We start from the raw sequence: 27,284 nt of genomic DNA on the forward strand, positions 1-27,284 counted from the left end.
TCCTTCCACTATGGCAAATTCTTTGATTACAAGTGCTTTCAAAAATCACCCACTCTTAACTTTTCCCCCTCGTCTCTTTGAAGTAGGGTAAATATGACAATTTTTATTGGTCTCAATTATTGAAACTTGATCTAAGGACTGTGTGGAAGAAGGAGGCTGATTGCCTTTTTCTGGCCTCCAGTTCTACTGACTTTTAAAAGGGGGGTTTGTTAAGTACCTTTGAAGAATATGACATACAGTGATCGCTTGGCTGTAATGCAAATTATAGAACATAAATTCAGCTTGGAATTAAAAAAGACTTGAACTCTTTCAGTGGGTACAATTGAGGATTTATTATATATATTTTAAAATTACTTTTCACTCCTTACTTTGGTTGAATGGCTAGTTACAGATCAACTTATTTGGAGGTCCTTGGAAAGAAGCTTGGGAAATGGGAGAGGGGAGAAGATTGATCCCAATCTGCATAATCAATAGGGCAGTGTGCTGCAATCGTGTACCTACATTTACTGTAAATTTCTACAATATCTGTAGTGTGGGTGCTCCAGTGCCTTGCTCTGCTTCTCAGAGCAGATTTAGAGGCAGATTTAGAGGACCAGAATTTACTGCCCAGCCTTCTGGAACAATATAGGGAAGTCCATTCCATAGTAGCTCATTTTAAAACTCCTTCACTTGCTCAAGTCCCCCCCCCCCGTGTGTGTGTGTGTTTGTGTATGTGTGTGTGTGTGTGAGAGAGAGAGAGAGAGAGGGGGGGGAGAGAATATATCTGTTCACATGCAGGGGGTTTGGGATGCTGAACCCCCAAAGTGTAGGTATCCTGAGTTGGAGGGGAGTGGGAAGTATTCTGGGGCTCTGGCGGGTGGGAATTTGCTTATTGAATTACTCCTTCGGAGGCCCTCTTCTCATGTTATGATGTTAGGTTTCTTTTACTGGCGGAATAAATTAGAGATAGGAATATAAGAGAGTAATATACTCGAGATTGAAGCAATGTCAAAAGTAAGAGTTGCTGTGTGTGTGAGAGAATAGACAGTTACAGTTCCTCTTGAAAGCTTGGTGGTAGGTGAATCCATATTTGGAGATGATTTTGAAATAGTCTAGCAATGGTGCACAACAGGATTTGATAAAAAGTGTACAGAGTCAGTTTTGAAAGGATTGCGGTTTGGGGAGATGAGGTGTGGGCAGGAAAACCCACTGGAGGCCAGCAGCCTTCCTCTGTGTGTCTCCTCCCTTCCCCCTCACTGGGTTTTAGTTTTTAATTACTTAATGCTGAAACGCACAGGGCTTATATAAATATTTGCAAATGCTCTTTCCTATTGATTTCTCTGAATAAACTGCCCTGCTCTGGTCCAGAGAGGAGGCGATTCAGATCTGTGGACTTTTTAAACATATAAAGCCTCTGAAGACATGTTCGTCTGTCCATGTGTGTGTTCATGGGTAGAATTATAGGCATGAAGATTTTATTGTTGGGGGGGGGGTGCAAAGAGAGTTTAGGTTCTCAGTGGAATGGGCTGGGAAAGCTGGGCTGGAGCTGGCCTCATGGCCTGACAGTCCTGACAGATGTGTGTGTGTACACACTGTGTGGGTGTCTACACTGGGGGAGCCTGAATGCATATGCACTTAGCCCCCCCAACCCCCCATTAAATATGGAGCAGTTTTCCAGGGCTCTGTGACTGCCTTCTCCTCAGGGTCACATTGAGTTCGAATCTGACCCAAGGTGCAGGAATCCTGCAATGGGGAAATAAAAGAATATACAGAAGAGGGTCAGGTCAGCTGCTCAGAGGCCAAAACCCCTACAGCTGCTTTGATTTTATTTTATTTTATTATTTTTTGTGTGTGTGTGTGTGTGTATATATATTTTAGGCTCCTCCTGCCATGTTACAAATTGTGCCTCCCCCTCTCAGGTGTTTGCTCAGTAGCTTAAAGGCAGCAGAGCCTCTGCCTGCGTAGACCGTGCTCTCAGCAACAACAGAAAACCCACAATACTGAATCCAAAACAAAACAAGGGAGGAGGGGGAGAAAAACCCCTATTGAGTTCAGGCAAATAAGGTTGGGTCTCCAGATCCGATTACAAAGCAGCTTTGAATATGCAAGACAGTGCACAAGACCAGTTATTCCAGTTACAACAAACTATTAAAAAAGAGAGAGAGAGAGAAAAGAAAAGGCATGTTTAGGTCCTAATTTGTTAGTACAAGGAAAAGAATCCCACATAAAGCTGCTTTTTTTTTTCCCTTTCTTTTCCCTTTGCTGGCTTCACGCAGAATTCACTGGCCCTTTTCTGATCCATTTACTGTATAGGTTCTTTTATTAAAATCTTTTGGATTTAGGAAGATTGCTGCAAGCAACACATTTTCTGTATTTTTTTCCCTTTATCTGAGAGTAGAGTTGGCAGGGGTTCTGTGGTTTGCAGTTACACAATATGTTATCATGTTTTTAATCACTAAATCATTGCAGTGGTTATAGATTTACAGTCTTGGGGTATTACAGAGAGGAGCAACGGCAGCTATATATATGCTTTTAAATTACACTAATGTAAACTGAGTGCGGCAGCTATGAATATGGTCGGCAGACTGCAACCCCCCACCCCTTAGTTCTCTCTCCTTCTATAATTTTCTCCCTAAAGTGCTTGTTTTGCTTAAAATAAGCCATCCCCACCCCCTTCCTGAATTCTTTGTCTCGTCAGTCCCCCCTTCCCTTCATTTTACACTTTTAACCCCAGATAGGCTAAAATTCAAACTCTGGGAATAAAATTTAGGATTAGAGAAATAATAATAACAGTAATAATAATGAAGATGATGATGAGTGTGGGTTTCCTAAAATCCTCTTGGTTTCCATACCGGCCTCCTGCATATGGATGGGGGGTTGATTGCAGATCAGAAGGTGGGAGTGGGTGGAGGGGAGGGAGTCCAGGCTTGTGGCACTCCAAAGGTCCTGTCACTGGGAGCCCACTTTCAGCTTCTGTTTTTCATATTATTATGTAACAGAATCCTTGGCAGCATTAAAAATTCAGTATTACAAGCTGATTGTAATGCTGCCTCATTAGACAGCGCTGTCTGGCCTTGTATTAAGTGAAACACAGAGCATGGCTTTTACATTATAAACACCAATAAATATTAAGGCTCAGCAGAGGGGGGAAATAGCAATTGGGTTTTTTGCCCCTTCTGGTTTGACCCCCCCACCCACAGACACATCTTCTTCCCATCATGCCCATTTTCCTTTGCCCCTCCCACACCATGGTAACTGTCATCTATTTACTTGTTGGGATGCTGATGTGTCAACCCTGCTGACATTTTAGGAAGGCTTTTTATAGAGTTATCTTGTGTACACAAAAGGTTTGGAAGTTTGTTTTGTTTTGATCTGCAGTAAACAGGTCCTTCACTTTGCTGATGTCATTTCCGTTCATATTTGAGTTGTTTATTGTGCTTCTTTGCAGGGCCCTCTCGTCCCTCCCCCTACCTTGCTTCTCAGCCAGAGCCTGTGGCTGCCTGGGGAAGAGGGGTATGCTCCCGAGCTGCCAGGTCTAGGTTCAAAGGCTGAGGGTCACCTGTCCCTGCTGGGGAAGATGGCTTCAGCTTCAAATCTGGTTAAACACTTGGATGTCCTCTTGCCCTGGTATTTTCATGGCATGATTCAGCTTCCTTTCTTTGTGGCACCCCCCCACCCCTGCCACACCTTGTCTGTCTTTAATACATCCTTATTGTCCACTTCTCCAGGACCACCCCCCTAAAAAAAAAAACAAAAAAAACCCAACCTTGTACAGACGACTTTGAGACTTTGATTCAGTTGCAAATCCGAAGCTGGCATTAGGGACTTCATGCTGTGAGAAAAAGAAACTGTTTCAAGGCCTTACCCCTGAAGCCCCCCCAGCACCACCTTCTATCCCTGTTCTTTACCATTTCTTTTTCTTTTTCCTCTTCCTTGTCTTCTTGACAATATAAAGGCCATTCTGGTGTTAACTACAAATAACTGTAATGCCCGATATCTCTTATTTCCATGTGATCTGTGATTAGAACCCCCTTCTTTAAAAAAAAAAAAAGATAGGGTGGGCAAAGGAAAGATGAAAAGCTATTTAGGCCCCAAAGTCCCTCCTCTATTAAGATGGTGGGTTTTAGGTTTTTTAAAAAAATTTATTTTGTTCTTTTAGGTTTAGAAATAATAGGGAGAGAGGGAAAAGCAGTCATTAGGAAGTTCCCTGAGTTGCTTTCCAACTAAGACGGGTGAAAAATGAACCAGCATTGACACTTGGCTCCCTGTGAAAGCCCCGTAACCTCTCCCCCCTTCCTTGGCCCTGGCCTTTTGTTCCTGGAGAACGGAGCTAAGGTACTTTTTCTCCCAGACCAAAGGCAGCAGGCAAGGAGTCCCCTTGTGAGCGCATCGCCTTTAGATGGCCTTCTCATGGTTATTGTCAATGCAGACTTCCCCAAACAATTGCTCCAGGGAGACACAAAAGCAAAAACATTTGTCCTATTTTTTTAACCTCTTTGTTTTAGATTTTTTTTTCATCCATTCTTTAAATTTCACAGTTTCTATTTGTCTGCAGAGAGACAAACGGAACAGCATGAAGCACATTTTACCGTAGGCCTCACTGGCAATTGGAACAGCCTCAATAGAAATCCAAATTCTAAAAACACTGGCTGACTTGGAGGATATGTGAAATTTCAGCTCTGGGCTCTGAAGTCAGATTAGCACAGATTTTTTGAACAAAAATGCACTACAATGAAAAGATAAGAAAATGGGATTCTAGAATTATTTGGAGGAAAGCACGAACAGGGTCATCTCTTTTTTTTGTTGTTTATTTTCTAGTTTTCTGGCCTCTACTTAGAAGCGGCTGTTTGATAGAGAAAAATTACAAACCTACATGAAATTCTTCCTTAAAACAAAACCTGGTCCTGGTTGTTTTGGGTCTGATATACTATTAAATGGGTTGTTCAGACTCGTAACTGGAAGAACTGTGGTGTATATACTATGGAATTGATACTGTGTTAAGATTTAAAAAAAGTAGGATTTATGTAAACAGGCAATATCCCCTCCCCCTTTCTTTTCCTCTCCTGTTTCCTGTTTCCTTTATTCTGCCTCCAACCTGCTTCCCCTCCAAGAATTCAGTGGTTTGCATCAGGCCAGTGTAAAGGGATGTGTCAGACAGTTGGGGATGGCCCAGGATCAAAATAGGAGTTCACCTCTTTTTTTCCTTGGCCCCAAACAAAGCACCACTCTCTCTTGTAATGTATGGACCCTGATTGCGATGCTGTCCTTAAGCATCTGTCTGCCTTTTCATTAAAATTCTCAATTTCAAGGTTTAGAAACACAAATGTAAGAATCCCCTTGGGTATAAAAGTCTTGCATGGCAAATTCTCTTTGCCCTTTCAGAAATATTTTAATTTTTTTTTAAAAAAAGGGGGCAAGTCTGTAAGCTCTTAACATTTAAAGCTGTTTTAAGAGAAATTCTGTATTTTTGCTTTCTTCAGACTTGGGCTTTGAGACTTAAAATGAAAAAAAACTCTTGAATCACAGCTCTAAAAATAAAGGTTACTCATTTGTGTCTTTTTTGTATATATCATTGACAGATTTAGGGGCTGAGCTGGGAAGGGGTGGGTAAGTAAAGGAGATAATGTTCCACCTATGATTTGGGGGTAAAAATTAATCTATGGAATTAGCACTGCAGTGGTACACGGAGGCCTTGAGATTTGTGTCAGAGAAATGTGAATCCAAATGTGTGTGGTAGGCCTTGGTGCCCCAGCCTCCACGGGCTCTCCAGGCGAGCCGGCATGGGCTGTTTGGAGGAAAGCTTGCCCTCTGTACCATCCCAGGAGGGCCTGGCCACCTAGTGGGTACAGGCCTTTAAATAAAACTGCCTCGAAAGGATGGGGTGAACTCAGGCCATGGAGTACAATTCAAATGTGTCATTTATTTCGGGGACATTTGTTTGTGGCTTTTTGCCCTTTGCTAGGATTTTCTTTGTTAAAGCCTCCAGATTATTTAAGCACAAGTTTTAAAATCAGTGTGGATGTATAATTTAATAAAAACAGAAGGATCTGGAAGAACACACAAATCCACCTAAACCCAATTGTGCTGTGAAGAAAGCCCAGTATGCTGACATCCACTGTATCTTCGCTCAGAGATCATATTTACCTTTGCCGAAGTGAAAGGATACAGCATTAGAAAGAGCTTGTATGGGGTGGGGGAGAGGGAGGGAGAGGAGAGCAGGTTTGGCTGGGTTGGATCATTGTAAATTTGCCAGCCAGCTAAGCATTAGGGGGCAGGCCTCTGGCTTAGAGAATGGGTAAGGGGAGGAGTGGAGGAAGGGGTTAGCATTCCCTGATTTATTTTTAAATATTTATCCTTTTGGCTGTTGCCAGTTACGCTTTCCAGATGAGACAAGACTGGGTATGGAGAACTGCAAGGGAAGAATTGCCTCTTCTGAGAGTGGGTTTATTTGTCAACAGTGTTCAGGATGGAGCGATGAGAATGTCAGGCTGTCACTGCTGGGTAGGCCGTGGGTTTAACATCAGGCAGCTGCCCTGGGAAGAGCTGAGCTTTTCAGAGCTTGGAGGATTGAAATACATGCTGCAGATTCTGAGAAACCGTTGGTTCCACATGTCAGTGCAAAAGTTGCAAATTACCTCTGAAGATGTCTTGTTTTTGTTAATGATGAAAATAAGTTTTAGTTGATATAGCATTCCAGGGTTTGTGCTGTCCCTTACATTTATAATTGTACAGAGGCCGTACATTACCTGCCTGTGGCTTACCTGTCAAATTTTTGCTGGGAACAAAGGCAGGCTTGAGTAGGCCTCACCATGCGTGTAGCTGTTGTAGGATTAAGATAAAGAAAATAGACCCAGTTCTGTTTATCAGGCCTCTGAGGTGCAGGAGGCTGGTCACCCACAGCCTAGGACAGTGGCAGAATTGGACAAGGTCCCCTCAGGATTCTGCTAGTACCTCCTCATCCTCTCAGATTACTTAGACCTTGTGCTTTGGGTTTTCCATTTTTCATTTTATTGAAGTTATTTATCTGTGGCCCCACCAAGTTTATGATGTCACCAAATTGCAAGGTTGTCCCCCATTCATAAAAGTTAAGACCAAATAGCTAAATTAGATTTTCTGTGAGTATAAACATGTTCTTGTTGTCTGTAATTTATCAGATAGGCTGTGGGTTGCTTCCAGGTGAGGAACAGGGGTCTGCAGTCTTGATTTTCCTGAAGAGATTTCCAGGATATCTATGGGAGGTGGGCCACCTTGCTTGTGTTATTGTTAGCATCATCACCCTCATGTATTATTCATAGTCACTTTTTCAATTAAATTATTAATTGGTTTTCTTTAAGGTGTTCCTGACTCATGTGGCTAACATATAAATAACAGTGTGTTTTGAAAACACCACCTGTTCTTAGGCCCGAGGTCGGGGCAGTCTACAAGCAGCTCTGCAGTGACCATACTCTGGTTTATAAAATCCTCTTCCTCCTCCACTTTCCTTTTTGGCCCTCCACTCCCCCACTCCATCCCTGCTCCCTCACGTGTGACTGAATTTGGCTTGTGCCCTCCTTTGTCCCTAATCGGACATGATTCCCTAGAGGCAGTCTTTTTTTCTCCCAGGGCCCTAGCAGGAAAAAAAAAAAATTTTTTTTTTTTTTTCAGTTTCTCTTCTGGACTAAAACCTTAGAGGGGTTGGTTGTCTCTACCCAACAGGTTATTTACATAATTTGAACCTGAATTATGTTGCACAAAATGCCTTCTGCACAAGGACTTGGTGTTCACCAGACAAGCATCCCTTTTCCTCCCTGTTAGTGTGTGGGTAAAGCTAATACGATTCCATACATCCTGCTCTTCGCCTGGTGAGCTTATTATATTTCTAACACTTGCATGGTTCATTATTGTGCAGTAGGAAGAGACTCTCCAGGCTGTGACGCCAGCCTGGGTGGGTGGTTTTCAGAAAGGGAAAAAGCAGGTGTCTTTTTTCTGTGCTGAGAGAATCCAGAGTGGATGCAGATGGAGGGTGGGATTCTGATGGGGAGGATAGGGGACTTCCGGTGGAGATTTCTGTAGAGCTGCCTTTGTATATCAGAATGGAAAAGGTGACTTTGGGGAGATAGAAAAGTGTCCAGCAGTTGCTTTGACCAACTGGGATGTCTGCATTAACTTTGACCCTGGTGGCAAAATCTCCCTGGGAAGGGCATGATCTCTGCTGTCTCTGAAATAACGTGGCTTTATAAGGGGAGTCTCCTTAAAGCATGTAATGGTCAACTGCAGCTCCTTTTTCTTGTCACTTCTTTTCTTCCTCTTTTCCTAGCACTCTCGTTTTCTTTTCTCCTTGCGGTTCAAAAACTATCCTTAAACTCTCAATGGAGAGCCAGGGATGTTTTTATAAGTTTCTGCAGCTGAAAAACAGAAGTGTTCTGTAAAGCAGTTAATAGGATGGGTGTGTGTGTTTCAAATAAATTCCTGTCCACATTGGCTAATGTCCCCATGCTAGAGTGGCCTGGCTCTGACGTGGACAGGGCCCAGAGACCGATGGCTTCGGTTCGGAGGCCCCAGGCTGCTTTTTGTGGCCGAGGGCACGTCCCTTTCTTCTCGTCCGATTCCAGGCCGGCCCCTGACTTTTGATGAGCGAGGGGTCAGTGCCTCCGGGAGGACGGGGCTTTGTTCCCGCCGGGCTGGTTCCCGGGGCAGCGCAGGCCGAGCCACCAGAGCCCCTGTCCCCAGGCGAGGAGCGGGTGCGCCCCGGCCTGCCCTGAGGCCGGAGCCCTGAGCGAGCGCGGCCGACAGCCCGGGCCTCCAGCGCCTGTGTGTGTCCCCGGGTCCCAGCAGGCGGGCGCGGCCACCGCAAGCAGCCCGGCCTGCGTCCGGCAGGACTGTAGATGTCAGGCTTTGCCCGGGGAGCCTGGCAGCGGCGGGGCTGTGAGTTTCAAATTAACCTTCCGCTTTGTTGCTGTGTAATGTGGATCCCCGAAGGCCCCCCGCCCCGCCCGCCCCCCTTCCCCGGGCGGTGCGCGCTGCAAACTGCGAGTTGAGCTTCATTTACATAAAGCGATTCCGGGCGGGCGGGCAGCGCGGAGGCGGGCAGGCCGGGGACGGGGACGCGAGCGCCGCGCCCCGTGGGTGAATCCCCGCCGCGCCCCGGGGACCTCCCTCCCGGGCACCGGCCGCCGCCAGCCCGGCCGCCACCATGAGCCCCCCTCCCCTGCCTGCGGCGCCCCTGCTCCTAGCCAGCGCCACCTCGGAGCCCCGGGGCCAGCGGGAGGTGGGGAGAATGCCGCCTGGGGTGGGTAAGTTCGGGGCTCTGGTGCCGCTGGAATTTCCCATTGTCGCGCACAGCGGCGCGGCCCCCGGACCTGCGAGTGCCTCCTCCCTCCGGAGGTGTGCGGAGGCTTTGTGTGCCAGGTGAGTGCCGCCGCCCTCCCCCGCCGCCTGCCCGTGGGTTCGCGCAGCCGGCCTAGCGCTGCAGGCAGGTGCCGCGAGTCTTGGCTGAACTTCCCATTCTCTTGGGGCATGTGGGGGAAGGGCAGGCTGGATGCACTTGAACTCCTAGACTCCAGTTGTAACCTACCTGGGGTGGGAGCGTCTAAATTCTACTCGGCACAGAGTGCTGTCCTTCCTCTCTCCCTCCCTCCCTCCCTCCCCTCTTCCCTCCCCTGCCTCTCAGTCTCTTTATTCTGCTTCGGGATTAGTTCCTTCCTTCTGAAATAATTGTGCTGCTGGTGCCATTTAGAAGTTTGAGTTCCTTTGCCTAAAAATGCACCCCTTTCAGCCCCAGAGAAGTCGCTGGTCAGTTTGAAACAATGTGAAGAATGTGCCTGTTGTGGAGTAATTAAAGGGGGAATCAGAGTGTCGGAGCTGGAGGGCACCTTTGGAGATCATCTTGTCCACCCTCTAATTTTAGTTTGTTCTCACTCTGGAAAAACCAGAGCAGCATTTATTTCTTGGGGGAGGGTGTGTGTGTGTGAAGGGAGAGCTAAGATTTTTGTCCTGTTAAAGGAAGAGGAATGCCCAAGTTTAGGTCGGTGGCAGAAAAAAAACCCCAAAAGTAATGTTCGTAGACTGAGGGAAATGAGCCTTCTAGAAAATGGTCCTTTCTGCTTTGGATATACCTATTTAGGATGGGGAAGCACCTGGAGATCAAAGACCCCCAACCCTTTGCATGGTGCATCCCGAGAGGGAATTGCCTATACAGTGTGTTAAACTGGTTTAAAGGACACCCATGAACAGGTGAATCCAGGAGGGTCATCCCTCTCCCCACCCTCCATTTGTGACATATAACAGGCTGTGGAGACTCTCTAAAAGCCACTGACAGCCTCAGAGAGGACTGAAGCCCCACCTGGGCTCAGAGGGAAGGCCTGTCCTTCAGGCTGGGGCCTGCACAGGGAAACACATCAAAGCAAAGCAAGGAAAGCAAACTTAAGCCTTGAAGGTAGATAGTGAGAAAGTTACACGTCATCTTATTTCATCTCATGCTTTGAGATCCTTGGAGACAAGCCACTAAATAAATAGAGTATAATTTAAAGCTCACCCTAGCTGGGGAAACTCTTGTTTCTTTGCCATCAAGCAGCAGGTGCAAGTTTGTAGAGTTGGCCCCCGGAGTCCCCTCATTCCTAAATTCAGGAGGTGTCAAACCTTCATGTTCTTTTAATGACTGTGGTTTCTGGATAGGTTTCAAGGGAAACCCTAAAAATCACGAGTTCTAGTGGGCTGGGCTGGAGGGGGAAGCCCAGGAGCTGTGGCTGAGACTGGAGCCTGCATTTGATAGGAAAACATACACCTTCCAAGGTAACCTGATCGAGAAAGGCTGCGGCTGGGAACGTGGGCCTGTTTCTTGTTATCAGAACAGCCACTGGCCGCCTGAGATTCTGAATCTTCTTGTTACCCACACGTGAGAAACCGGGAACAGAGGTAGGGTGTGAGGGGAATCAGGAGACCATGGTTCTCAATCATTTGAGGGTTTTGAGAATGGGGTCTTTGGAGAGAGGTACATACTTGGGTGTTTGCACATCTGTATTTGTGTTCGTTCTGTTTCAAGGGGACCCTGAAGGCGCCCTTTCAGAGGATGTGTAGCCATGAAGGCCAAGAGCAGCTTTCCCTCTCTGCCTTGCTTAAATTACAGGACTAAGGAAATTACCTGCATTTGGTTTCCAGCATAGTTTTCAGAAAGCAAGTAAAGTGCCTCAGAGTGGGCTGGGGTCACACTTGGTCTTTTATTTAATTTCACAAGTGTTATTTAACAACATGGGGCAGAGGCAGAAGCAAGCATTTTTCTACTTTAAAAAACAGTCCTTTTGGAATTGCAAGAAAGTAAGTGACTTGGAGACCTTCTGTCTTTATGACATGGGTCATTTCCCTTTCCCAACTCTTTTATTCCCCTAAATGGCTACACTTTCTTTGGGATAGAGCTACTGTTTTCCATTTCTCCTGAAGACAGTTTTGATTGACAGGGAGCCACTGAGAAACACTTGCTAACTATTCCAGGACAAAATAAACCTTAGCTGCTTCTGCAACCACCTGAAACTTTAATTTTGATTTCTTTCCTTCTGTCTTTTATTTGCTCAAATGAATACTTGGGGAGGGTGGAAGGGGGCCCAAATAAAATGGTACTCCCAGCAGGCATCCCAACCCGGCAGCGAAGTGCCTGACTTCTTGCAGCTTTGGGATTGTATTTAACTGCTGTGTAAACTCAGTGCCAATTGGACTGCCCGGTGGCAAGGAGCTAAAATAAACAAGATTTCAGTTTTCATCATTATGACGTTAAATGATAGCTCCTAGGTGCACTTGGGACAGGGTGGGTGCACCTTGGGTGACCCAAAGGTGGGTAGTTCATTAGAATAAATCTGTGATTGCAGACTGCTGGGAAAGTATCATCTGGGGCTGGTGGTGATTTGGCTTAGTTTTTTTAGTGCTGGTCACATGTGGCGTTCGGGAAACATGTCTTTATTGTCACCATGTGGTGGTGTTCCTTTTTAGTGTATCTTAGGGCTTTGGGGCTTCTGAAGTGTTAGTGTAAGAACCTAGAAATGCTTGAGGGCCCAAAGCAGACTTTTACTTAGGAAATCATTTTTATTACAAAGTTGCAAAAGTATCACCTTAAAAACAAACATTTAAAGCGGCTAAGCAACTTTTATAAAAAGTATGGGGTATTGCTCCTATTACTTGATGGCAAAGAAAGTGAGTTGTCTTTATAGCACCTTTGAAGAGTAACTAGTTTGCTTTTCAACCCAAGGGATCTAGCCTTGACTTGGGGGGTGGGCAGTGGTGATCCTGGCCTGAAGCAGCTCCAGCAAGCTCCACTCCAATGCTTGCCAGCTCTATAGGGACAGATGCACCTGATGCTCAACAACAGCCACCTCAAGAGGTACAATACGTGCTGTGGTTTATACTTTCAATTGCTATTAAAATGGTCGCATGCAGTTAGCCTGGCCTATTTCTGCAATGTTTGGGCCTGTTGGCCTGCTCTGGTTCCCAAGGCTGGTGTAATTAACCAGGATGGGGGCGTTACCATAAAAACACCACAGGAAGGCAGATTCCATTACAGTGAACTTCATAGGGTTATCCAAATGCTCTGGGATGAGAATTTGGTGTAATGGTTATTGTTAGAAATCACAGCATAGCTTAGAATCACTATCCTCTGCCTGAGTTAAAGACTGTGGTTGGGGAAATGGAAAACCAGTTCTAATAGAATTCAGGAAAGGGAATTCCTTTGCAGGAGCTAGTCTTAATCAGATCCTAAGGGCGCTTATTTTGTCCAAAAGCACAGTGTCCTGCGTCCTTGGGCCACTCAAATTGAGAAACAAACACACAGAAGCTAAGATTGCATCAAACTGCCCCGAGGGAGAGACCCGGGCAGAAATCTTGGCTCATTGGCAAGCCGCTTTCAAAATCCAGATTAAGGAGAAAAACTACCAAATCAACAACTGTCGGATTTGTTTTCTATATGATTTAAAGTTGGCTGCCAGACTGTTCTCTTTGAACATGTGGGAAGTGACAATCAGATGTTAGAGGGCTTAAAAAAAAATTTTTTTTTTTTTTTGGCTAATATGGTAAATGACTCCTATATAGATAGGAACTTGGGACTGAAGGAAAGCAAGGCTTAGCTATGATTGACAGCAGCATTGTGCTGATGTTTCAGAAGCAGAAACACAACTGGAATTTTTTTTTTCTTTCTGATTTTTATTCTTTGGTTCAGGGGACAGGGTAGTAAGAGCAAGCCAGTAGTAGTCTAGTAGTCTAGTAGTCTAGCCATGACAGGTGTGTTTCTAGAGAGTTCTTTGCCCAAGGAAGTTGCCTTGGCTACTTATTTGTAACATTTGAGGTCTTTTTTCTTTGATGTGTCTGCCTTTCTTTCACCCTTAATTCCTAGAGTTTTCTTGCTTTTGTAAGGCTAAGCATGCAAATAAAAACAGGAAAGGAGATGTAGAAAGTTTGCCCAGGGGTAAATTGGGCTCCATTTCTTAGCAGGACTTCTGTTTTGTTGGTTTTAACCCCAAGCAGGGCCCCTTTGGGAAATGCCTGGGCTGTACCTGTCTTTTGGGCAAGCCCTTCTCCCTTTCCATGTGGGCTTGTCAACAGAAGGATTAGTGTGTTTGGGGGAGGCTTGGTGTGTACCTCTCCAGAGGGGCCTGTACTGGGGGAGGCCTTAGGTGGCTCAGCTGCCCACTCTTTGAACTTTGGTATTAACACATGTACTGTCTCTAAGATTTTTCCATCCTCTCCACCCCCCTGGAGTCAGGTCTAAGGCTTCCAGGGAAGGGAGGCAGGTGGGGCTGCCCTGCCTCCTCTTGCTCCTTGTGGCTGTTTCGGATTCAGGACTGAAGATCGCTTCAGTCCCAATCCCCCTGGCAAAGCCACTCTCTGTGAAGATGGAGAAGAGCAGGGGTCCCTCTCCCCTCCTGTTCTGCTTAATTTGGGGGAGGAAGTGAATCCCACTGTAGCCCTAAAGGCTCTCTTGAATGTTTATCTTGAACTTAATCTGAGCTAGGTCTTTGGGGGCAACAGTTAGGAACTTGTGAAGTATCTTCAGTCATCTGCAAGGGGACTCAGGCTGGAACCGGGCAGACTGGCTCCGCTGGGCTGTGTGAAAAGACGGTGGAATTTTCATCTGCTGCTGATTTCACGCACTGTCCTGAAAGTGATTTCGGCCACAAACCTTTGATCTGGGAATGAGACCCCTGCCCCCATGCTTCTGGAGATAGGAGCTGGTGACTGCTCTTTGTACACTGGGAGCCAGGGAGGGGTGTTAAAGAGTAGAGTACCTGGGGGCTTTGCAGGGTTGACTGTACTGGGGACAGGCAGGCTGGGAGGGGGGATGTATAGGCTTCTTAATGGGTAGGACGGATTCTTCTTAAGGCCTGAACTGCTTTCCTGCAGGGAGGGAGACGAGTTTTGCTTATTTCTTGATAGTTGCTGACCCCATCCAGGAAGGTGACTGTGGACAAATTCTTCTCAAGGTATTAGCTGATTTAGATTTTGGACAAACCGTCCCCTGTACAAGTGTCTGTCCTAGACGCTGCATTTCAGCATTGACATTTCCAGTTCAGAGGTGACCCCGTGTCTTCTCATTTGAACCTTCTGGTCCAAGTGGAGTGAGATCAGCTGAGTGTAGAAAAGACCAAGGGGCTTAATTAGGTATTTGATGTCAGCCCTGCAGCCCCCACCCCCACCCCCACCACAGTCCTATAAGAACCTGTTCAAATATAGAAGTCTCCCTTCAGTGTCTAAAAAGCTCTTTTCCTCAAGAATCTGTAAGTCTATAAAAAGAATATATGTGTAGACATGAACTTACTTGCTTCCCACACTGACGGTCTCTGAGTGGCCTATTTTGGACAACTTTTCTCTTCCTGACAACTTTGTCCAGTGGAAATACGTGGAAGAGCATGTGGGTTGCTTTTTTTTCTGCCTCTCAGCAACTTTTTTTTTTTTTTAAACAGTTTTTCTTAACTGCTCAAGAAACAATACAAGTGTCTTCCACCAATCCAGGACCTGTTTCCTAAAATGCTCTTTGGCTCAGGGCCTTGGTTCTTAATGTACATTTGGCTGGTGGGGGAGTGGTTTCTGATTTCCCTGTAGCGGCTCCACTCTCTGTGGAATATCTGCATCCTTGTTAAAATGTCGAGTCAACTTTTGGACACGTAAAGCAGAGAGGCCCCTGGATTTCAGCTTGGGTGTCAGGAGGCTGATGTCACTCCTAAAGTGACGGCTTTTAAAATACCATCTCTGTTCTGCCGGGGTCTCCAAGGGTGTCACTTTATGTGGTCTGGAACTATATGGCCAGGCATTCAGGAGGACTTTCAGGCTGGGCACCTGTCTGTGTGCATGGGCCTACATGGCTCATTCTTTCACAACGTAGTACTGTATTCACTTTTAAAATGTAGTTCCCAGCAAAGAAAGGACAGTTGAAAATCGCCCCATGCCTTTTTCAAAGAGTACATCAATGCTCATGGGTGTCTTTGGGGAAAGCAGAGAACTTTTACACCTGTTAGGAAAGACTATCAACTTATTTTGCCTTTACTGGGGAAACTAAGGATTGTCTAGACAGTGGAGAAAGGGGGTGACAGAAATCCAGGTACAAATTCCTGGATGTTTGACCAGAGGGAGGTGTGGCCTTCCTCTTTGATTTAAGATATGAAATCATTCCAGAATAAAACAAGGAAGGCCACAGTGCTGTGTTCACAGTTTCATGGGAGAGGCAGAGATGAAGCAGAAGAACCCCCTCTTAGGAAAGGGGGGCCTCTGTACATCACTCTGCTCTGTCTTACTCCTCTGCTGAGGCCATGGTTGAGAGAGGCTCAGCACTGCTGCTGCCTAAGCTCTGTGACTGTAGGCCAATCACTTAACTTCTCTGAGCCTTGCTCATTTCATGTGTAAAATGGGGCTTCACCTTAAGCTACTTAGTGCATTGAGTAGCCTTTTCATTAATGTTAGTTCCCATCTCACATCCTTTCCCCTTTTATTTCTTTCCTGCTTAGGGCCCCTGCCTTTCCCAATACCCTGTTAGAAATAAACCAAAAGGACCAGCATTTCCTCCGCTCTTCCTTCTCTGGGCTGAGACTACAGCCAACTCTTTCACATCCTGCGACTGTTCCTATTCGATGCAAGTTGGCTGTAATAGATACAGTGTCCCCATCCTCCCCAGCAACACTTGCCTGCCCCCCACCACCCAGGCTGGCAGGCGGCCTTCTAAGTGAGCAGCCCACTCAATGACCCACCTAGAGAGGCCTTCCGGGGCTAGCTTGTATATGCTAATAGGCCTGACTTGTCCTGGCTTGTTTGTAGTGATTTGTGGAGGCATTTATATGCAAATACTATCAACTTGCTGAGTTAATTATCATGTGCCTCCCCCCACCCCTCCTGCATGGCCGCCCAGTCTGCTGGCCTGTTCTCATCAGCCCTGCCGCTCCGAAGTCCTTGCCTCCTCCTCCGTCTGTTGCCCTGTCCCCTCCTTGTACCTGCAGGCCCAGTCTCAGCACCTGTACATTTCTGCTGCCTGTCCCAGGAACCTGGGCCTGGCGGTGTGGTCAGGCGTGGTGAACGGGGCAAGTCGGTGACTGCCTGACTCCAAGCCTCCGTTAAGAGGTGGCCCTCACGTGCAGGCGAGCCTAGCTCATGTCACCCTGAGCTTCAGACCCCACTCCTACCAGCTACCTTGAAGAGCACAGCTGCCCAGGTGTATCCATCCTTGACACTCAGTCCCCAATCGTGTGCAAAAGTGATGAGAGTTTCAAAGTAATATATATATATATATGTATATATATATATATATATATATATATATATTTTTTTTTTTTTTTCATTTCTCACGTCGTTTAGACCACTAAATCTTATTACCAATTCTGAGCCCTGGAGCGGAGCCATTTTACAGAGGGATGTTCCCTCCTGCCCCCTTTCTGGAAATTTGAGTGGACCTCCGACCTAGTTTCCGGGGATATTCTGGACTGTTGACACTTGGGAGTGGCGTGGGCCTGTGTGTTAGTGTATTATTATGGGCTCCTCCCCCCTTGATGCCAGCAGCCCCTCACCCCCCCCCCCCACAGGACAATCAGGAATTAATTCCTGTCTCTAGGAATTAATTGTTGGGAGGTGAACCCCCCCCCCCCCTTAGTGGTTCCTAGTTGAGAACCACTGGGACAGAGGCTGCATCTGTTTCAAGATGGCAGGTTCCCAGCCCTCCTCCAAGTTAGACATACTCACTGCAGCCTCTGCGCCTGTGCGTCTGAGCTGAGCAGCCTCTGAGTTTGTGATTTGACCCCTCTGATAAGTTAGACGTTACTGTTTGTTTCACACATGCTAGGCAAGTGCCCTGCCCCTGAGCTACAGCCCCAGTCCCTCTCTCTCTTTAAAAGGAGTGCTGTGTTTATTCTCTGAATGGTAGGACCTTGACTGCGCTGCTGTGGAATGGAGTTGAGGCCCTAGGAGCTGGGCCACTAATCTCTGGGGAAGCTCCCCCGCCTCTGTGGGGGAGGCCCTCTGGGCAGCACCCTGGGCTGGGCCTGGAAGGAGGGTAAATATTCTGAGGGCTCAGCATACTCTCTCACACTGCACAAACTAATGGTCTGGGTTAATTTTGTATACAAGGTCCCTTTTGTTGGACAAGGGGGTGAAAGTCCACAGCTGTGACCGGAAATAGGGGAAGGGACTACTGGGATGACCTTGTTTTGGAAAGTCTAAATGGAATACTAATGGCCTAGATCTAAGAGGGTGATGTATGTGTGTGTTTGACTGAGCCTACAGATAAGGTGAAGAGTATTTTAAAAGTTACTTTAGTGCAACCTCCCAGATAACCGCATGCCTGGGGCCAGTTACAATTTATGGCCAGCTGGTAGTCAGGCTGTGTGTCGGCCTCACTTTATCTATTGAGCCCAGGCTCTGTAGCTTAACTGGTGGTGCTCTGTTTGTTTATTTTATCTTCTTTTTTTTGGGGGGGGGGGATCAGGTTTTGTTAGTGAAGCATAACAGCATTTTATGATACAGAGAGATGTTGTATTTCTGCTACTGAATACCTTGGAACATATGGCTTTTTCCTGTCCCCAATGATAGTGTGCACAAGGGTATTGCATTCTGGAGTTTCCAGGGGCCTGGGGTATAGGCCCCCATCTTGTACAGTGCCACCAGCTTGCCAAGAATGTGAGCCGGGGCAGAGGTGTGGAGGAATTCATAAAGCTCCAGGCCCCAGGTTTCTTTCATCTCTGAGGTCAGCCTTTTCCTCTTGCCTGGCGACTTACTGAAACTTTGTCTCTGGGCTGTCCAGTATGCTCAGCACACTTGCCTGGTCCACAGCTTAGCTTTGGATGGTGAGTTCCCACTTTATCTGGACGACAGATAAGCAGTGGTATTTCCTGGCACCCATTGGGGTCTTTCATCCCTAGACTGAGCCCATCTAGCACAGCTGCTTTCATGGTCACTGGGATCTAACATGACCAAGTCAACATGGACTTTGGATGAACAGTGACTGGATTTCTTCTTCCCCAACCCAGTATTCCTAAGGAGGAACTGAAAAAACTTTTTTTGTTTTTGGAAAAAGTGGCACGTTCTTGAGCTTGTATGTACTTTGCTTCTAACAATCAGATTGTGGCGATTGGGTGTTGCTCAAATCTTGCAATGTTTCTTATTTCTACTTTGACAAGGTACCTTTTTGGGGGCCTTTTATCTGCAGGGGGGGCAATAAGGATAAATGGAAAAGTGATTCTAATCTTTGGATTTAATCTACAGACATAACTTCTTGGTGGATGGCTTGGAAGAGGAAGTTTGTGTGTCTTTTTATTTATTTATGTATCTATTTATTTATTTATTTTAGGGCAGGGGATGTGGCTGTGAGTTCCTTCAGACCCTTCACTTCATCTATTCCCTAAGCCACAGCCATCTGCTTTTAAAAAATTTATTTTTTCATTTTAAATCCTCAAAGACAAAGGGACCTGGAAGCTCAGACCTGTCCTGCCACATTCCTGAGTAATTTGGTTTTGATTAACCCAAGGAGAGAAGTTGGTTTCTCCTAGCGACGAGGACTGACTGACAGAGGGGATCAAAGCACCAGGAGGGGCAGTTCCCCTAATACACGCAGTCCCCCTCCCCCTCCCTCCTATGGCCCCTCCCCCTCCGCTTTTCATCCTCCTCTGCCTCTCCCCCCACCCCACCCCACCCCAGGCCTCTCAGCTTCCCCCTCTTTAGAAAGCCCGAGCAGGAGTTGTTTCCACTTTTTTGACTCCTAGACGTGGAAGTGTCTCAGCGCTTTGGGTGGACCAACCAGGGAGAACCACCCCCCCCTTCTTCCTAAACTCTTTTTCCCCCCACAAAGCTGCAGAGCACATTCCTGTGCTAATCCTGCTGCTGGAGGAATGCAAATGGCTGTAATTGTGTGCCCCAGGATGGGCCTAACGCATCTGTGCAGCTTTTCTTCTTTGAGGAGGTGGCTAAAAAGTTCATTTACATAGAGAAATGAGACTGGCCTTGTGATCCCTCGTGGTAGAATAGGCACTTTCTAATAGGAAAGGGGCCGCATCTGTGTTGTCCGTGCCTCCCTCCCCCTTCCCTCCCCACTTCCAGGGTGTGTGCACGCGCCTGCGCACACCAGGATCCCGCTGGGCAAGCTTTAGGGGAAGGGCAGTTAAAAGGGAGCACTCTGCTCTTGATACTAAGAAATCAAGCTGGAGTAGGAGGCAGGCCTTATCCCGGGTAATCCTCCCATGAAACCGCCACAAACAACTTGCCATTATTGTTTTGAGGCATGCATGGGGCTCAGAAGCCATTGATAACATCTTGGAGGAGCTGCACCATTCTCTTGGGCTTCAAGGCACATCTGACCCCGCCATTTCTCTTCATCTAAACCGTACTTGCAATTAGGAGATGGGTTATTTGGATATGAAGATTATTCAACCCAATTAGAAGTATCCTTTAGAAGTCTTTAGGGTAATGTTCAAGGTAGATAAGAAAAATCTGTCCCACTCATAACCAGGAACACCTCCTCCCACCTGGATCTGATGTTGAAAGGCAGGCAGGGATTCTAGACCAGGACTGTCCAATAGAAATGCAGTGAGTCACATAGGTAATTTAAAGTTTTCTAGGAGCCACATTCAAAAGTTTAAACAGGTGGAGTTAAATTTAATGTATTTTATTTAGTCTGGGGAATTGAAATGTTATCATTTAAACATGGAATCAATATAAAGGAAACTGTTAATGGGATGGCCTTGTTTTGGTATCAAGTCTTTAAAATCCTATGTGTATTTCACACTTCCACATCTTAATTCGCTCTAGCCACATTTCGTACGCTTCAAAGCCATAAAGGGCTGGTGGCTACCTCCTGGACAGGGCAGGATGGACTAAAAGATGTGCCCTGGCTCCGGAGGCATTGGGGATATGGAGCTGAGTCACCCATTGTGCCCTGCCACCAGTTGCTTCCATTTGCCTGGGTTCAGGGTGCAGGTCGAGTCTGCACACAGCTTCCCGACTTCCTCTTGGGATTGTTAGGAGGCAGAGATGCGATGATGCGGGTGTGGGCAGATGTTTCGTAAACCGCTTCCTGATGTGCAGGTGGGCTGTGGTGGAGGGGTTCACCTGGCTTCGAAAACCTGTCCCCAAGGCAAAAAGCCACGGTGGCAGCTAGGGGCCGGCTCTCCTCTGCATGAGTTGTCGTGTTTATCACTAAGGCTTATTGCTGCCTGCAGACGTCAAGGTGAACAGGACTGCATGGAGCCTCCAGGACACGACCTTCCACCTCTCCACGGTGGGCCTCTAGTTTGTGGCAGGTGATTGGGGCTTGAACCCAGGCGCTTCCCCTGGGAGGCTGTTCTCTCCTCACTCCACACTTTACTGACATCACACAGGCTTTCATCTGGTGGCTCAGGCCATGGGATATGGGGCTTGGAGGGGACTTCCTTCTGGAGGCTCCAGTGGTTACCAGAGGGAAGGAGGAGGAGCTGCTCCTTCTGGTGGAGAGGTGTCCAGTCCCCAGGAGTGTTTGGATGTCTTGATGCTATGGGGTGGAAGCCACTTTTGTTTGTCTAGGGCTGATGGGCTTCTGGTTGGAGGAGGAGAAAGGGAGGTAGGTAAGGACAAATCAGAAGCAGCCTTGCCTGTGAGGATAAGAGAGGAGTCCGAGTGTGAGTGTGTGTGTGTGTGTGTGTGTGTGTCTATTTTTTCTCTCGGTGCCAAGGGTCAAACCCAGGGCTTGCTTATGCTAGGCAAATGCTCCACCACTGAGCTCCACCCCAGAGGTGTTTTTATTTATTTTTAAAATGTTTTTGTTACGGTTGTTCATATGCTGTTATCTTTTTCTCATGTTCACCCAAGAAGAGACTTCTCAAAGCTGGGTGACGTAAGTCCTGCTGACATCACTGCTCTTCCTAGGAAAATAGTGAGGGGAACTCTCCCTGGCTTCTAGCAGGAAGAGCAACTGTGAATCGAGTCCTGTGGAGCATGCGCCCTTCAGAGCAGGCTCAGTGCTGGTGTCTCTCGCCATTGATCTTAGCATTCCTTAGTCAATGCATGTGATAAGAACGGTTTTCCTTAGCCAGTTCTGTTCCCAGGGCACCCTGCCAGCCTCTGCCTATCTGAGGGCCTTCTCTGGGAGGCTGGTAGGATTTGTGCCCCTGGTAAACTGAGAAGTGGGTGTGGATTGGGGTTTTTAGGGAGGGAGGTATCTAATTCCTTTAACAGGCTTGGCCTCCTGGGCAGGCAGGAAAAAAAAAAAAACTGAAAGTGTGAGGTGGAAGGGGCCGGCGCCGGCCTCTGCTGGGGACGGAGCATCGCAGCTGTCTGACCCTGGGTGAAAAGTTCAAATCTGCATTTAAAAGGAGTGCCACAAATCCCCCGCCCTTCCCCCCACCCCCAGTCAAGTTGAAACTGTTCTTGTTTTTTAGAGGATGTGACCAGGCCTTGCGCTGGGACTTCAAACAGCTCCCAGTTCACTTCGGTCAAGACCCCGATTGGTGCTGGGGGGCTTCGGAAGCCAGGAGAGGGTGTGGGGGATCGTCTGAGTCACAGTTCTTGAATAACAATGGTCGTGGAGGGCTAACTAGAAGGAGGGGGAGTGTCTTCCTCGGTCAGAAACTGGGCTAAATTGAACCCCTTTCCCTGCAGTTCGGGGGGGGGGTGGCTCCCCAAGGCTGGTGTGGGTTGTGCAGAGGCACAAACAAGGCTCTGAAGGACCCGGGGTAGTGGCGGGGGGGGTGGCGGAGACCCCCCTCTTCATGGAGGTGGCAATGCTCAGGCCTGGAGGGGCTGCTTCTGGTTTGTGATTTGCACCGCTGGGCCCACCTGGAGCAAGTCCTCCAGCCCCTCCTGGGCTTCCTGGGCTTTTCTCAAAGCTTCCATGACCCTGGCCTGTGGAGTCAAGGTGGGCCCTGTAGGGTTCAGGTTCTGGAGGACCCAGGCAAGGGGAGATCCTGGAGCTGTGGTGGGAAAGGGAGCCCGGCCTCCACGGTCCACACTGGGTAACCGTCTGTCACCTTCCCCTTTCCCCAGTGTTCTCCAGCATCCTCCTGCTGAGGGGATCTGCCTGGGCCCTGCCGGAAACCCCTCCCCGCTGGCTGGCTTTGATTTGTTTACTTGAGCATTAGGTGAATGTAAACAGTTCAACCTCTCCGATTTTACATCCCTAAAGGGTCTGAGTGTGAATACAAATGGGCATTAGGCCCCTGGGGTTTCAATGAGCCTCCTCCACCCCGCCTATGGCTAGGGGCAGGTCTTTAACCTGCCTGAGGACAAGAGCCCGTCCTTAGTGAGCTCCCGGGCTCCCATCCCTCCTCTTCAGTACTTTCCTTTCTGTAATGCTGACCTTTAAAAAGTGGTGTTGAGAGCCCCCATCCCCTCTGAAGGACTCAAAGTTTGAGGGAGCAGAAAATGAAGTCACTTATTTGGATCACTTGTTTAAGGGAGAAAGAGAAGCTTCCTGGGTTCCCAGGACTTGGTCAGATGTCCTTGGAAAGACGACCCCTGGAGGGCTGGGGATGTGTCTCAAGTGGTAGCGCACTCACCTGGCATGCATGCGGCCCGGGTTCGATCCTCAGCACCACATACAAAACAGAGATGTTGTGTCCTCTGATAACTAAAAAATAAATAAATAAAATAAAATAAAATAAAAAAAGCCCTGCAGCGCAGGTGGGGTGCTAGAACACACCTTTTTTGCGTTCTCTCAGATCTTTTGAAAGGGTGATTAGGAACTTAGGCTTTGGAGCCATCCTGGGAGTGAACTGTCCCTGGAAGAAGTGTGGTCCTCAGGAGAGGGTACCTGTTTACCGCCTTGCTTCATTCCCCACTATAGTGGGACACATCCCCGCAACTTTAGGAGATCTTAGGAACTCACAAGGTCTTGAGGCTGTGCCAGGCCATGTACCCCAGAGTCCCAGCACGTGCATTCTGTTGGGCTCTGGCATGCTCTCTGAAACCCCACGCCACGCCTCCCCCTGGACTCCAAGCCCCTACCCCCAGTTCCCACAAGGGGCTACCTTCTTTTCAGCCAGAGGGCCATTGTGACGTCCCTCAGCCCTGTACTGTCAGGCTCTGGTCCCTACGTTCAAGGCCTGGGCAGTCTGTTTGCTGCAGTGGCTCTGAGTCCAGTCACGCCATCACAGGGGCATTTTAATTAGCAGTGCCTTAGTCATTAGTGAGTTATTGTTTTTGTCTGGAAACACTTAAGTACTGTTTACTCGATGTCTCAAGGAAATGCAAAACAGCAATTAAGGAGAAATTTGTTGTATGAGGCAGGGACCAAAATGGATCGTCAAAAGCCGGTTGAGGTTCCTCCAAACCCAGGAAAACCGCTTTCCCCCTCAGCCTTCTGATGACAGGAATGCTCCACATCTTCTGCTTCTTCCCTGACCTGCCCCCTAGAGTTCTGGGGTAGAAGTACTTGGGAGCCCTGGGGCTCCCTGTGCCCCCTGCGTTGGCATGGGCATTTGGGTTTGGGAAAGTGTTAATGTTTACTTTTTTTTCCCCTGACATTTTTTGTCGAGGACCTGGAATATTTCGAAACCCTTCAGACGAAGATTAATTATTTGTGAAAAGTCTTGCAATATCCTTGCGTGATGATTTGTAGGACTTGAGTATATTTTCTTCATGCTTCTTTAGACCTAGTGCCAGTGTTAGTCTGATAGACCCTTTCTAACCTCTTGGGAGTATTGAGATAAATATCCCTTTGACTTAAAATTTTTCTTCATATGGATGGGTGAAAAAGAAGTGCCAAAGAATTCTGGCGGAGGTAGGCTGGAGAGGCAGTATAAAGCAAGACAGAAAAACTGGGCTGGGGGTGTATTCAGAAGTACAGCACTTGCCCAGTGTGTGCAAGGCCTTGGGTTAGACACCCAGCACCACAGGGCATTCATGTGACCTGCCTGCAACTTTAGACAGCTGACACTGAACCTAAAGGAAGGATTGCTTTAAAAAACAAAGCAAAACCCAAACCAACCCCCTCCAAACAGCTTGCTTTGGTAGGGCTCCCCACCTCCACTAAATATAAGGTTTATGGGAAATGGAATCACGTGAGAAGGCTGAGGCTCTGTGTGGTGGGGGCAGTTTAGCTCTCAATGTGGCATGTTGGTCTCTTACACTGGAGACACCGCATAAAACTCTTTGCACCAAATTCATCATTGGGGACCCCAGTTTCCCACTGCTGTGGCTCTTGCTTCACGCTTTCTATTTCTTCTTCTTTTTTCCCCCCTCTTTCCTTTCAAACAATATCTTCTGACTTCCAGATTTCTGATAAATTGATAAGAGGCATTGCGTGAGTCAATAGAGCTGTAGACACTTTGCCAATATAACCCCGGCTCTATTGATCTGCCAGTAAATTAAAGTCTTACTTAGAGGCTGCCAATATTTCTAATCTCCTGCCTCACCAATTACATCCTCCCAGCTACCTGGAAGGAGGACTTGAGCCTTTGAACCTTTGTGTTGGTGTTGTGAGGGGGCTGCTCCCCTCCTATGGGATCGGGGCCACTTGCCTTGCCTAACTGGTGGGAGAATGGGGAGCATGGCAGAAAAGGAGCCGGCCGCACATCCTTGTGTGGGATCCGTTTTCATGCTGCAAGGTTCATTAGGCAAAATTGCTGGAAAACAAATTCCATCATGGTGGTCATGTACATTGTATAACAAGTTTGCAGGCTGCTCTTGCCCTTGGATGGACTCCAAGTTTGGAGAAAGGTGGAGAATGTTGAGAGTAGCTGGTAGATGGGGGGGGGGGTCATCCTGGGCATATTTTATGACTGTCTTTCACTTTAAAAAATAAAGTCAATATTATGGAAGAGGACAAAAGAGGTGTATATGGATTGGGGTAGATTGGAAGTGAGCATATGTGTACGCTGCTACTTTCCCCCCCCCTTCTTGGTGGTGGTTTTGCACTCTCATCATCTGAGCAGAAGAATGAGAGGATTAATTTCTGTATCCATATTGACTTTTGCCCATGGTCTTCCCTCTGCCAATCTTCTTTCTGGACGTTCCTTCCCTTGTTTGAAGTGGAGTAATAACAGTTGGCTAAAGATGTCCATGCAGGAAAAGTAGGGCTCATGGAGTTCTCTACTGGGATCCCCACTTCCGGCAAGGGTGGTTTGAGCAAATCCTTCGTCTGATAAGCTCTTTTCAAGTCCCGTTTATGTGGTTGGCTTTGGAAGAAATCTCCAGATAAATGCTGTGTTCTCTCTGATACTCCAGAGCAAAAAAATCAATGGGAGGGATAATTCCTTTCCTTGTCCAACACACACCTCTCCTGTGTTTCTACCTATGGCATCACTCAAAAAAAGAAATTTCTTTTTTTTATTGCAAATTCTAGGCCTGGAGTTCTGTCTCTTCTCTAGCACTTGGAGGAAAGAAGTGTCAGGAGGCACCTGTGTTCCTTTTATAAAAAAGAGCAAGTTGGGCCCTGTGACCTGGGGCCCAAGAGGAAGGTTTTAGTCTTTCTCTCTACCTTCTTCCTCTGTTTACCTCTCTAGTGGGAGAAGTTGAAGGTGAGCTCAGGTAACTCAGGTCGCCTGCCTGAGGGGTTTATCAGCTGGCTGAGCTGGGGAGGCATGAGGTGCTGGAAGGCCTCCCCTTTCCTAGCTGAGGCCTGGCAGAAATGCCCCAGGGCAGCCAAGATGGTGGTGTGGCTGAGGCAGGAAGGGAGCCAGCTTCAGGGTTGCTGAGGTCTCCTCCACGCCACTGGGCCTGGAGACAACCTCTCCACGCATTCCCTGGCTCCTTGGGCTGAGTGAGTGAAGATGTTAGACAGAAGGAGCCCCAGGAGGTTAAGATCGACTTTCCCCTTTGTTTGGGCTGCATTGTATTGGAGGAGGTGTTTAAATCTTGTTCACACCTGTCCGGGCTGCAGCCTGGCTTTGAGAGCGGTTTGTAACAAGACTTCTGTTGTTGTTGCCGAAAAGGTTTCTAGCTTGCAACAGAGGAACTTTATTGTAGCAACTTGTTAATGTTCAATTAGGCAAATTCTGGGTGCCCCGAGGCAGTGGAAGGGCGTGCTGGCTTTCTCTGGGCGGCCTACTGCCCCTGTTCCCAGGCATGGGGTGGGACAGGTAAAGCCTTATGCCCTGGCTCCTGGGGATGGGGGTGGGAGGCAACAGTTGGAGCCTTGGCTGTGCCTGAGCCCCTGGTCAAGGCTGGCAGGTGTAAAAGGAGCGGCCACTCTGAGGTTCGCACTGCATCATGAGTGGTAGCAATCGCCCCCTGTCTGTTGGCACTTGCTTGTGCTCCCCACCCTTGGGTGTGGCAGAGGCTATGCCTGATGCACATGATGCCTATGGGTTGGAAGGAGCGAGAGACTGATACCAAACCTGGTGTGTGGCAGCCTTAGCGTCATGTTCCCCGTGGGCAGTGGAACCCTGTTATCTTGAGGAATCTGAGCCTGGCCGGCCACACCTGGGTATGTTCTCTGGCTTTCTTCCTGGCATGATTCTTCTCGAATGACTGTCCAGCACTTTAATGGGTAGTGTTTCCCTCCTCCCTGTCGGACTGAGGTCTTGAGACCCAGGGAAGGCAAAAACAGGAAGCTCATGGCTCCCAGTCATTCTGACTTGGAGATGTGTCCACATTCCCACCTGGATGTGGTTGGCAGAGAGTTGTGTTTTTGTGGTAATAAAAGTGAAGACATTCACAAATGAATAAATAAAAAAAGAAGGGGAAATTTGGAACTGGAGCTCTACTTTAAAAAAAAAAAAAAAAACTTAGAGGGTCCCTGTCCCATCCTTTCCTCCCCAGGCCCACTCTCGTCCTGGCTGCCCAGAGGCAGGCAGGGGGTTGGTGGGTGTTCCATCCCTCTGTCTCTGGGAGGCGGAGGTGCTGGCAAGGCCTGGCTGTAAAATATTGCCCCAGTGGCAGCCTCGCTCCTCAGTGTTGAGCGATGA

At 47.7% G+C, this 27,284-nt stretch overlaps 1 protein-coding gene across 5 annotated transcripts in view; it reads left to right on the forward strand.

Moving 5' to 3' along the window:
• The window catches only part of Zfhx3 (zinc finger homeobox 3), a 241,462-nt gene that overhangs the window by 1,419 nt on the left and 212,759 nt on the right, over window positions 1–27,284 (forward strand). For 2 of the 5 annotated variants that reach the window (XM_046434352.2, XM_058575898.1), the window contains exon 1: window positions 9,066–9,366. The exons of 2 other annotated variants lie outside the window; for them this stretch is intronic. The gene's annotated coding sequence lies outside the window, so the exon portion shown is untranslated. Of the gene's footprint in view, window positions 1–9,065; window positions 9,367–27,284 lie in introns of those variants that run through there. One more of the 5 variants, XM_046434353.2, reaches the window with a different exon arrangement.

The sequence above is a fragment of the Marmota monax genome, unplaced genomic scaffold (genome assembly GCF_021218885.2).
Source record: "Marmota monax isolate L192 unplaced genomic scaffold, Marmota_monax_Labrador192_F-V1.1 WCK01_AAM20220418_F8-fsc00024, whole genome shotgun sequence".
NCBI lineage: Eukaryota > Metazoa > Chordata > Mammalia > Rodentia > Sciuridae > Marmota > Marmota monax.